Source organism: Bombina bombina, chromosome 3 (genome assembly GCF_027579735.1).
Source record: "Bombina bombina isolate aBomBom1 chromosome 3, aBomBom1.pri, whole genome shotgun sequence".
Lineage (NCBI taxonomy): Eukaryota > Metazoa > Chordata > Amphibia > Anura > Bombinatoridae > Bombina > Bombina bombina.
In genome coordinates, this window is record NC_069501.1 from 834,207,404 (window position 1) to 834,221,039 (window position 13,636).

Consider the following 13,636-nt stretch of genomic DNA (forward strand, 5'->3'; position numbering starts at 1 on the left):
GGTTCATTCTGCAGCTTTACATTTTATGACCAATAGCAATAGTTTGATAGACCACTCTGCTAGGACACTGTTCCGTTCTTTAATAAATCCCTCTTCTGTAACTTCAAACGTGGGTTATTTCTTTAAACGGAGCCCTCTGGGTATCATATTCAAATGGTGATGGTGGGTTTTACTGTTGGGGGGTGTTTGTATTTTTTTACAAGTAAAATAGCTGATTTATTTGGGGCATTGCCCCCAAAATGCCCTTTTAAGGGCTATTGGCAGTTTAGTGTAGGCTAGTTTTTTTTTAATTTGGTATCCAATATACAGCGTAAGGACTTACGCACGCAGAATTCAGAATATCTACTCCATTCTCATTTCACCAAACTTTGCAGGTACAGCAGTCCTTGCACTGACTAAAAAAACAACGTAACTACCTGGAAGCCTTAACAAACACATACATGACAGGGGTCATATGGCAATGGCGGTGACATCACTCCCGGGTCCTCAATTGAAGCCATCCAACCATGCTCATGCCTGGGAGCATACTGTTCTTGCGGTTGCCTGAAGACTGATGGTGGTGGTGGCATGGATGTTTGTATCCTCATGACAGGAGGTTCTATGGAGGAGTCCAAGGATGAGAGGGATTAGTACAGTCAGATATATGTCCATGTGGGCATACAATTACATGTGGCTTGTGGCCTGTGTTACTCTCAGACATGTTAGTATTGCACTATTCCACCTCAATTCATGAGTTGTATTGTGTTAAGTAGCAGTAATGTCAAGTATAATTGTAGATGTTTTTGTTAGTACACCAAATACTATGCTCCTCATCGTGTACATGAATGTGTGATATTAAAGGATGTTATATTTCAAATACATATAATACTAGTGTGCGGGATGTTACTCACCAGCATGATGTGCTGTGGTTGCAGCCACTGAGTCACGAGCCCCTGGAAGTCCAGGGACTGCTCTGATACTCAGGGACCTGCGTATCATCTCCTGCCAGGTGTTATACTCTATATCTAGAGATGGACCACCGCCTGTTCCCTTCTGGTGTATAGCTTCCTGCCACATCTTTTCTTTGACCCGCCTCTTGCAGTCATTCACGCGATTTTTCAGGCCCTCAACAGTCCTCCTCTGCGGGGCCACACTGTTGACGGCATCCTCTACCGCCAACCATGCCATTTTTCTCTTTTTGGCAATGTCTTTGCCCTTCTCCTGCCCTAAGAGGGCACTGTAATTGTCCATGATGGCCTGGACAAGGGCAACATTTTCTGCAAATGAGAAGTTGGGACATCTCAGCCTCTCATCCTCCATGGCCACTTGGCTTCCTCCCTGTGATGTCCCTGGTGTGGGATACTCCATATCCTCTCCCTCCTCCCCCTTCTGTCCCCATGTGCACCCTCTGTCCCTCTCCTAGATGTGCCTGCTCTCTGGGGCTCTTGGGCATCTCCCCTCCCATCATCTATTCTGGCTCTCCCTCTCCCCACTCCACTTACTCCCTGATGGGGGGCCCAATTCTCTTCCTGTCCTCTCCAATACTCCTCTCCCTGCCACTCCTCTCCCCTCCTCCCTACCTCTCCCTGCCATCCTCACACTAAATCACACTACACACACTCACACTCCCAGTTCAATCACACACAATCACAACCAAACACTATCATACTGTAAAAATCAAATAAAATATGTGTGAGGAGTTAGAAAAAAAAGTGTGGTGTATTTGTATATGTCTGTATGCAATGTGTGCAATATGTAAGAAATGTTTAAGTGTACAAGCTTACTCAACAACAATGCAACCAAACTAACTCCTCTGTTTGTGCCTCTCTCTCTACTCTGACTAATCCTCCACTCCAGTGTAGTTTGTTGTAGCTCAACGAACAATCCAAACACAGTGAAGAAAATGGCGACTGCTCATGGGTTTATATATGAATTTGAAAAGTGTAATTACGTGTCACATTTTTATTTGAATTTCTGTTTTATTTTTACGAGTGTTAACCTAATTTGCATAAAACTACTCTTTATTGACACTTTGCGTGGACACAATACTGCCGTAAGCTACTTGCAACGACTAAAATGTGTATTTGCGCACATTTCAGAAGATTGCCATTTGCCAGGTTGTTCTTCTTACGGCAGTTTAGCATCTAATGGCGCAGTATATGTAATACCCTCATGTGCAAGGTGAAATTACGGGCGGCGCAGGTTTCAACGCTCGCGCGGAAGCCTGTGCCGTATATGCAATTGCGTCCCTGATGCTTAAAGAGACACTGAAGTCAAAATTAAACTCATGATTCAGATAGAGCATGCTATTTTAAACAACTTTCCAATGTACTTCCATTACCAAAAAGTGCACAGTCTTTTTATATTTACACTTTTTTATTCACCAGCCACTACAGAAAACATACACACAAACATATATACACACACACATACACACACACACACACACACACACACACAAACATATACACACACAGATACAAAACACACACACAAAAACATACACACACACAAACATATACACACACATACATACACACACACACATATACACATACAAACATACACATACACACACACACATATACACATACAAACATACACATACACACAAGCACACAACACACCCACACATACACGCATATGCACATACACATAAAAACACACACATATGCACATACACATACAAAAAAAAAAAACATATGCACATACACACACACACTTGTTTCTGACGTTAATTTTACATTTGTTTCTGCCGTTAATTTCTTTGGTTTCATTCTTTCTTTTTGAATTACTGTTATTCTGTTTATATACAGTTAAAATACATTTGCATTTATTTTGTTCTTCTTTATTATATTCATTTTATTGTATGAATTCAATCATGGCCCTATAGTAGCAATGTTTAAATTCTTAGTTTATTTGAGAAATGACATTTATTTTTAAGTTTCTTGTATTGCTGATTGTTTATGTGACTCATTTTTCCTCATTACACAATTAAACAATTGGTTTTGACTCACTTATGATAATGTAATATATAACCCTTCCCAAAACTATATATAATGTAACTTTTTATTTATTGGAAAAGTCTGCCTACTTTGACAGAAAATAGTTTTCCTTGCTGAGTACTCATAATAGAAAATTGTATCTGCCAAGATAAGTTACTCAGCTGATTAATGATTTGATTCATTTTGTGTGGGAAGATTGAGATAAATTTCAGATGATTTGTAATTCGTGGGAGTTTCCTCAGACATGGAACAAAGAACAGGAGAACTGTTATGCTTATACTTTAATATTGACTGTCCCTAAAGACTTATTGAATCAATAAAGAGTAAGCAATTTGCCCAAATTTATAAAGACTCATTAAATATGAGCTGCCTCGCCAGGTCTGTGAGGTACCATGTAGAATTCATAAAGAAAAAAGTTGTAGTTCTGGAGGTGTCGACAAGAATAAGCACTAGCAGCTGTTTATATGTAAAATGTACCTTGCAGCGCTGCAAAGGAGGCAGAGCAAGGTGGCCTCTGGGTATGTTAAGAATTTATTCAAATGCAAAAAAAAAACTTGTCGACAGTTCTATGCGAGGAAGACTCATAATTTAACCCCACTAATTCAAAACAAGTGAAGTTGGCTCAAATGCACATTTTTATTTTACAGTATTTTTAAAGCAAAAAACGGCTTCTGTATATGACATTTAGGCTATTTTTCAATAATATTTAATGTGATGCCAGATGCCCTCAGTATTAAAGGGAACTGAACCCAAATGTTTTCTTTCGTGATTCAGATAGAGCATACAATTTAAAACAACTTTCTAATTTACTCCTATTATCTATTTTTCTTCGTTCTCTTGCTATTTTTATTTGAAAAAGAAGGCATCTACGTTTTTTTTTGTTCAGCACTCTGGACAACACTTTTTTATTGGTGGATGAATTTATCCACCAATCAGCAAGGACAACCCAGGTTGTTCACCAAAAATGGACCGGCATCTAAACTTACATTCTTGCATTTCAAATAAAGATACAGAGAGAATGAAGAAAATGTGATAATAGGAGTAAATTAGAAAGTTGCTTAAAATGTCATGCTCTATCTGAATCACAAAAGAAAAAAATTGGGTTCAGTGTCCCTTTAAGTCTGGAATAAAGTGTGAGATTAAAATTAAATGAAAGTCAAAATGAAACTTTCAAGATTCAGATACAGCATGCAATTTTAAGAGACTTTCCAGTTTACATTTATTATCAAATTATCTGTGACTTGTTTATGGCTGCCACGTGATACAGGGGGCTGGCTAGCTAAAGTACATTTGTATACTTGTCAGCAAAAAAAGATACTGCTCATTTAAAATCCAGAGTAAGGGCTACTGCATTGTCTTGCCATATACTTGTTGGTTATGCAATTCTACCTAATAAGCTTTTTCTGTGATTTTTAGAATCTTGATGCAAAACTGATAATCCACCTTAAAGGACCACTAAACAAAGTAGAATAGCATAATCATAAAATGCATAAAAAAGACAATACAAAAGCACTTAGTTGGAATTTCAAATGATTAGTAGATTTCTTCCTGACAAATTTTAAAGTTAGTTCTATTTTCCCTTCCACTGATAACTGATATATATATATACGTATATTCTGTGAATCTTGCACATGCTCAGTAAGTGCTGGTGGCTCAGAAAGTGTGCCTGTAAAAAGATTGTGCACATTTAGATAATGAAAAATAAAATTGTGTGTTCTATCTTAATCATGAAAGTTTAATTTTGACTTGAGTGTCCCTTTAAACGTGCAAATGAATACAGAGAAGGGATGAGAGGGGATGAGCTAAGAGAACATTAGCTAAGAGTATTAACCCAAGCCTCCCTTGTAGAAAGTGGAATAAGCACACATGTCAGATGTATTTTGCAGCAAAAGGAAGCAAAATAAGTAAAATGTATATTACAATAATGTTATACTTCCAACAATTAAACAGTTTATGTATTGTTGGAATGTTGAGTTTACTGGTCCTACAAAGCACTTTGCCTGACTTTTCTAAAGGGTTACAAAAGACTCCATAGCAAGGTATATGTATCAAATCAACAACATAAGAAGTTCTCGATACTCCCAAATAACGGATTAAAAAGAGTATTTATTCATAGCCATGCAAATTCAAATAGAAGTCAGACCAGACATATAAATATCAAGTCATTGCTACGCAATGAAAAAAGCAGACACTTTATTTGAATTGTTGTTACAGGGAGATAGCCTCTAATCCCAATATGGATTGTCCTATGCCTATGATTTTTTCTTATCAGTTTAAAAACTAGCTCATTCATTATTTTGTTCATAAACTGTAATTATAAAATGATATGCAAAGAAAATAGTTTCAACATCTCTAGAATCAACAGGAATAAGATAATAAATCAATATCAGTAAATGATGACTGCACAAAACTGGGCTATATCCATAAACACTAAATTAAAACACCACAGAATTCTAGTGACTTTCAATAAAGAATGATTGTCAAGCGCATAAACATGAGTAAGCAGTTTATTGATAATTGCAAATGTGTGAAAATCAAACTATACAGCACATGAAATGCATCTTGGTTATCTGGATATGTTTTTGTGTTTGAGGAACAAGTTTAAAGATACATATGTATACGGATATATTATTATTAGGAACAGTAAAAGTATTTGTAGCAGTTAGTCCCACTTCATTGACATATAAACATACATATATACACATATAAACACATATATACACGTGTACACTCATTCCAATGTTCTTCACATAGGGGAAAATGTTCTATGTATTTTAAAATGTATATATGTATATATATATATATATATATATATATATATATATATATATATATATATATATATTGCAATACATCAGAAATATATCCATTTAAAATAAATAGAACATTTTCTTATATGTGAAGAACATTGAAATTTAAAATATTCATACCTACCCCCAGGTTAGTGCATTTGGTCTAATGTCAGGTTAGTGGGCGAGCAATGTGTTAGTTTTTTTTCTTTTAGTTTGCACGCTCTATTTAAGTCTAGGGGGAGAAGAAGTTCATGATTTGGATTAAGCGTTGGAGACTCTGCACTTTAATAAATACTATTTGTAACTAAACGTGTATTTCTTTAAAAGGCTGCTTAGCAAGGAGGTGTAACCAGTAATAATATGTAGAATTTTTACTGACATGAACAACAAAGTGTGCAAAAAAGATTGCTGTGCCTCCTATTATAATGTTTCTAAGTGCAGGTTAAATGTGTCTGATAATTCTCATACTTACAAGCCATACTATTTTTTAAAGGAATAATATACAAACAGGCACAACACACACATACTATGGTAAAAAATACTTAAACTCCTCAGTTCTATAATAATATTTACTCTTCCTTTAACAAAATAAACTGATATATACAATGGTGTCTATTTAAGCTCCTACTATTGAGGAGCTGTATGTACAATCACCTAGATTACGAGTATTGCTTTACGGCTTATAACGCTTAAAAAAATGGCAATTTCAGCGTAAAAGCAGTAATGCAGCTATTGCGAGTCGTGTCGGTATAGCTATCCCGCAAGCATTTTAGCCTGTAGCGCAACGTCCATTTTGCACTCAAAAAAATTACCTTTTTGCGTGGGAATTTCATAGCGCCGGTATTACAGGTTGTGCGGTGAGGCTAAAAAGTTTGCATTACAGCCTATACTGACAGGATCCATACCGTCATCTGAGAGCAGTAGTTATGAGTTTTGTGCCACAAAAATGTTTCACAAAACTCATAACTAAAATGTTACAAAGTACACTAACACCCATAAACTACCTATTAACCTCTAAACTGCCACCCGCCCGCATCACAAACACTACATTAAACCTATTAACCCCTAATCTGCCGCCCACCCACATTGCTACTATTAAATACATGTATTAACCCCTAATCTGCCGCTCCCGACATCGCCGACACGAATAAAAATTATTAACCCCTATTCTGCCGCTCCCCTACATCACCACCACTATAAGAAAGCTATTAACCCCTATTCCGCCACTCCCTGACATCGCCGACACTATAATAAATTTATTAACCCCTAAACCTCCGGCCTCTCTGCAACTAAATAAACCTATTAACCCCTAAACCTCCGGCCTCCCACATCTCCGCCACAAAATAAACCTATTAACCCCTAAACCGCCGGCCCCCCACATCGCAAAACTTTAAATTAAACTTTTAACTCATAAATTTAACACCCCCTAACTTTAAATTAAAATTACAATATAACTATATTTAAATAAATAAAAACTGAAATTAAAAATTAAACTAACATTAAACTATAAATTAACCTAACCTTACTACTCTAATAAAATAAAAAATACTACCAATTAAAAAATCTAAATTACAAATTTAAAAAAACGTAACACTACGAAACAAAATAAAAAATCTAAAATTACAAAAAAATAATAAACACTAACTTACAAAAAATAAAAACTTTAAGCTTACAAAAAATAATAAACAAAATTATCAAAATTAAAAACAATTACACCTAATCTAATAGCCCTATAAAAATAAAAAAGGCCACCCAAAATAAAAACACTGCTAGCCTAGAATTAACTACCAATAGCCCTTAAAAGGGCCTTTTGTAGGGCATTGCCCTAAGTTAAACAGCTCTTTTACCTGTAAAACAAAATACAGCCTATAGGATTTCAGTAGTTCTTATCCTATTGGCTGTTTTGGACAGCCAATACAATTTTAGAAGCTCTCATCTTATTGGCTGATTTGAATTTGAAGAATCAAATCAGCCAATAGGGATGCAAGGTACGCCATTTTGAAACGGCTACCTTATGGCTACCGTATGAAGAGGACGCTCCGCGCTGGATGTCTTCGCTGCTCCGTGCCGCCGGGATGAAGATAGAAGAAGCCCCCCGCAATGGAGGAAGATGTCGCCACCTGGATGAAGACTTCTTGCCACCTGGATGTCCAGACTTCAGCAACCGTGAGTAGATATTCTGGGGTTAGTGTTAGGTATTTTTAATTTTTAGGGTGGTTTTTTTTTCAGATTAGGGTTTGGGCTTTTGAAAAAGAGCTAAATGCTCTTTTAAGGGCAATGAAAAAGAGCTGAATGCCCTTTTAAGGACAATGCCCATACAAATGCCCCTTTAGGGGCAATTGGTTGCTTAGGTTTTTTTTAGAGTTCGTTTTTTTTATTTTGGGGGTTGGTTGATTGGTGGGTTTTACTGTTGGGGGGACTTTGTATTTTTTTTTACAGGTGAAAGAGCTGTTTAACTTAGGGCAATGCCCTACAAAAGGCCCTTTTAAGGGCTATTGGTAGTTTATTGTAGGCTAGGGGGTGTTTTTATTTTGGGGGGCTTTTTATTTTTATAGGGCTATTAGATAAGGTGTAATTGTTTTTATTTTTGATAATTTTGTTTATTATTTTTTGTAAGCTTAGTGTTTTTTATTTTTCGTAATTTAGTGTTTATTATTTTTTGCAATTTTATATTTTTTAATTTTTTTGTACTGTTAGCTTTTTTTTAAATTTGTAATTTAGATTTTTTTATTGGAAGTATTTTTTATTTTATTAAAATAGTAAGGTTAGGTTAATTTATAGTTTAATGTTAGGTTTATTTTTATTTCACAGGTAAGGTGTTATTTATTTAAATATAGTTATATTGTAATTTTAATTTAAAGTTAGGAGGTGTTAGGTTTAGGGGTTAATAGTTTAATTTAGTGTTTTGCGCTGTGGGGGGCTGGCGGTTTAGGGGTTAATAGGTTTATTTTGTGGCGGAGATGAGGGAGGCCGGAGGTTTAGGGGTTAATAACTTTATTATAGTGGCGGTGATGTTGGGAAGTGGCGGGATATGGGTTAATAATTTTATTATAGTGGTGGTGATGTCGGAGAGCAGCAGATTGGCTGTTAATAGCTTTTATTAGTGGCAGCGTTGTCGGGAGCAGCGTATAAGTGGTTAATAACTTTAGGTGTCAGTGATATCGGGGCGGCATATTAGGGGTTAATAACTTTATTATAGTGTTGGCGATGTCGGGGAGGGCCGAAATAGGGGTTAATAACTTTATTATAGTGTCGGCGATGTCGTGGAGTGGTGAAATAGGGGTTAATAACTTTATTTAGGATTTGGCGATGTTGGGGCGGCAGATTAGGGGTTAATAACTTTATTTAGGTGTCTGTGATGTCGGGGCGGCAGATTAGGGGTCTTTAGACTTGGGGTTTATGTTAGGGTGTTAGGTTTAAATGTAACTTTTTTTCCCCCATAGATATCAATGGTGTTGCGTTACAGAGATTTTTCACTCCGCACTTCAGGTGTTAGTTTTTTTTTCTAACGCTCTCTCCCCATTGATGTCCATGGTGGAAAGCGTGCACGAGCATGTAAAATCAGCCCTTCTATGGGTTATACATCTTCTATGTTTTTAAGTTAAACCTTTTAAGTAAAAATGTGTGAGACTCTCACTCAGTGTACTGCTTGCCATACGTTTGCATCACTCGCGTAGCCACTTCAGGGATCATATTTCTGTGGCAAGTGTGAGCATATTGTTTTTTAGAAACTCGTATTAGAGTTCTGGAGGAACGAATTGCAAACCCGGAATGATATTCAGAGACTTGAAAGGGAAGTGTGCAGGTTGGGATGACTGTGCAGGTTGTTCATGGTTCTAGCAGTAGAAATGGAGAGGATTTGGATGGGAAGACTCAGGGAAGTAGCTAGGTCACAGTTAGAAGGGGAAGTAATGTTAAGTGGAAGAGCTAGAACACCCCAACAGAGTTGCCAGCTCGAGTGAAGATGTATGGGATATCAGTTCAGGGGTGGCAATGTTAGAGAGGGTTGTCCTGCCTAATATAGTGAACAGTCCTTGGATTTTGTGCGGTATGGAGCTTAACGCAACTCGTAATGGCAGCACAATGGAGGGTGAAATAACGCAACTTTTTTGGCGTTAGTTTTGCACCCTGTTTGGCTGATTTGCATTCCTATTGGCTGATTTGATTCTTCAAATTCAAATCAGCCAATAAGATGAGAGCTTCTAAAATCGTATTGGCTGTCCAAAACAGCCAATAGGATAAGAGCTACTGAAATCCTATAGGCTGTATTTTGTTTTACAGGTAAAAGAGCTGTTTAACTTAGGGCAATGCCCTACAAAGGCCCTTTTAAGGGCTATTGGTAGTTTATTGTAGGCTAGCAGTGTTTTTATGTTGGTGTCTCCTTTTTTATTTTTATAGGGCTATTAGATTAGGTGTAATTGTTTTTATTTTTGATAATTTTGTTTATTATTTTTTGTAAGCTTAAAGTTTTTATTTTTTTGTAATTTAGTGTTTATTATTTTTTTGTAATTTTAGATTTTTTATTTTTTTTCGTAGTGTTACGTTTTTTTAAATTTGTAATTTAGATATTTTAATTGGTAGTATTTTTTATTTTATTAGAATAGTAAGGTGGGTTAATTTATAGTTTAATGTTAGGTTAATTTTTATTTCAGATGTAAGTTTTTATTTATTTAAATATAGTTATATTGTAATTTTAATTTAAAGTTAGGGGGTGTTAAGTTTATGGGTTAATATTTTAATTTAAAGTTTTGCGATGTGGGGGGCCGGCGGTTTAGGGGTTAATAGGTTTATTTTGTGGCGGATATGTGGGAGGCCAGAGGTTTAGGGGTTAATAGGTTGATTTAGTTGCAGAGAGGCCGGAGGTTTAGGGGTTAATAAATTTATTATAGTGTCGGCGATGTCAGGGAGTGGCGGAATAGGGGTTAATAACTCCTTCTGCATTACTGGGTTAGCACATGGCACTGGTAATATTTCCAAAAATATTACCTTGGAGGTAATTGCTTTAAGCTTGCTACCTAACTCCCTGGCCTGAAGTCATTTTTTAGGACACTCCATCTCCCGCTGATTCCTTCATTAGTGCCAATATGTACTATGACTGCAGGATCAGACCCAGATCCGTCAAACAATCTATAAATAATATGCTCCACAATATGCTTAACATCAGACCATGGAAGACAGCAAAATGTTCTATTTAAGGGATCTGGATGACAAACCTTCCAAATAATTGAGTCTCCTATAACCAAAATCTGCCTTAGGCCCAGACTTGTATGCTCCTCTTCCATGACTGAAGGACTGTTCACTATAGTATGTCCAGCTTCCATGACTGAAGGACTACTATAGTATGATCCTCTTCCATTACTGAAGGACTGTTCACTATATTAGGCAGGACAACCCTCTCTAACATTGCCACCCCTGAACTGATATCCCATACATCTTCACTCGAGCTGGCAACTCTGTTGGGGTGTACTAGCTCTTCCACTTAAAATTACTTCCCCTTCTAACTGTGACCTAGCTACTTCCCTGAGTCTCCCCATCTAAATCCTTTCCATTTCTACTGCTAGAACCATGAACAACCTGCACAGTCATCCCAACCTGCACACTTCCCTTTCAAGTCTCTGAATATCATTCCGGGTTTGCAATTCGTTCCTCCAGAACTCTAATACGAGTTTCTAAAAAACAATATGCTCACACTTGCCACAGAAATATGATCCCTGAAGTGGCTACGCCAGTGATGCAAAAGTATGGCAAGCAGTACACTGAGTGAGAGTCTCACACATTTTTACTTAAAAGGTTTAACTTAAAAACATAGAAGATGTATAACCCTTGGTTACTTCAACTCCCTTAGATCTCTAACTCTATACTTTAACAGAGAAACTTATTTAATATTCATTAATTTCTTGAAGTTTTCTTTTGTACATATGTTAGAGTCGACTCTTTTATATATGGCGTTCTTTTTTTGTTGTTTTTTTTTTTTAATCTGATTAGTAATATTTTCCATAGGTTCTTGTGATTTTGGTATCGTTAACAGTGGAACTCTTTCAATGCTGAAAATGTAACTTTTATTACACAGCTTATTTTTTTTATAATAGAGCTAAACTTGCAACTCACTGTTGTGACAATGGGGTAGTGTAACAAACAGCAAACCATTTTCCTGGCCAGGACTGCAACAGGGGGAATACTGTTGTCCCAGAATTAAACAAGCTGGACTCAATAGTTGAGAGGCCCAGCTTTCCACAAACCCTACTTGGCAAACTGCAAGTTAAACACATTAACCAAGGAGGGGCTAGGGGTAAGAGAGCAATGAGACCAGACTTTGTAGCTGAACTCTCTATAGTACTTTAATCAGCTCCTACATAGCTAAAGAACAAATAAGTTCTAGTAACTGTAAAATAATAATTCTAAGTACCAAAGGGAAACATACATTAGTGAAAGTATGGGCTTGCTATCGAGGGGAAGCTTAACTGAAATTTTATTTAGATCTTATGAAAACAGAGGCACCCAAGGTAATAAACTATAGAACACTGGAGATGCAGGAAACAGAAGTGACTATGTAGGAAAGTAATCAAATAGAAAAGCAAACTGCAAAGTCACTAAGTTATTAGTTTTAAGAACGGGTTTTATTGAATCAGGCCATTGACTTTGCACAAGGCTACTAGTTTTTATTGCATATGCAAACATTTGGGGCTTTGGTGACCCAGGGTTATAGCTTTTAGTTACTCAACCCCCTTCCTTATTCCATATTTCAAAATGCATTTTGTAAATTAAACTCACAAATATGATGAACTTTTTTTTCACCTTCTTTTGTGAATTACTTTCCAAAGTAATACATTATACAATAAAGCTTTTAACATGTTTAACAGTTTCTGTAAACAGTATTTTTTTTTCTTATGTGTAGTGGGTTAAAACATTTTGGGCTAGACTGCAGGTTGCGTGCTCTCATTATCAATATCACGCAATATGTGTCCATGTTAACTTGCACATGTATTACAAGTTGAAAGTAAATGCACAACGATGAGCGCAAAGCAAATTTGCACTTGACTGGGTTAATGCCACTGAAAACCTTGCGTAAAGGGTTAGGGCTTTAATTGAAGTTGCACCAAATACAATATAATTACATTAACCCCTTAGTGACCAGACCATTTTTCAATTTTCTTACCGTTAGGCACCAGGGCTGTTTTTACATTTCTGCAATGTTTGCGTTTAGCTGTCATTTTCCTCTTACTCATTTACTGTACCCACACATATTATATACCGTTTTCCTCACCATTAAATGGACTTTCTAAAGATACTATTATTTTCATCATATCTTGTAATTTACTATATAAAAATATAAAATATGGTGAAAACATTTAAAAAACACACTTTTTCTTACTTTAACCCCCAAACTCTGTTACATATCTAAAACCACCAATAAACACCCATGCTAAATAGTTTCTACATTTTGTCCTGAGTTTAGAAATACTCAATGTTTACATGTTCTTTGTTTTTTTTGCAAGTTATAGGGCAATAAGTACAAGTAGCACTTTGCTATTTCAAAACCATTTTTTTTTTCTTGAATTTAGCGAGTTACATTGTAACACTGATATTTGTCAGGAATCCCTGAATAACCCTTCACACATATATATATATATTTTTAAATAAGACAACCTAAGGTATTAAACTTGGGGTATTTTGACTCTTTTCATTCAACAATTTTACCAGAAATTTATGCCAAAGTTTAAAAAAAAGTGGTGCTTTTTGACACAAATAGCAATTTAAGAATGCATGTACTGAGAACTTTAAGGGTTACTGCCAAAGAACACCCCAATATGTGTTCAACAACATCTCCTGAGTACAGTTATACCACCCATGTATAGGTGT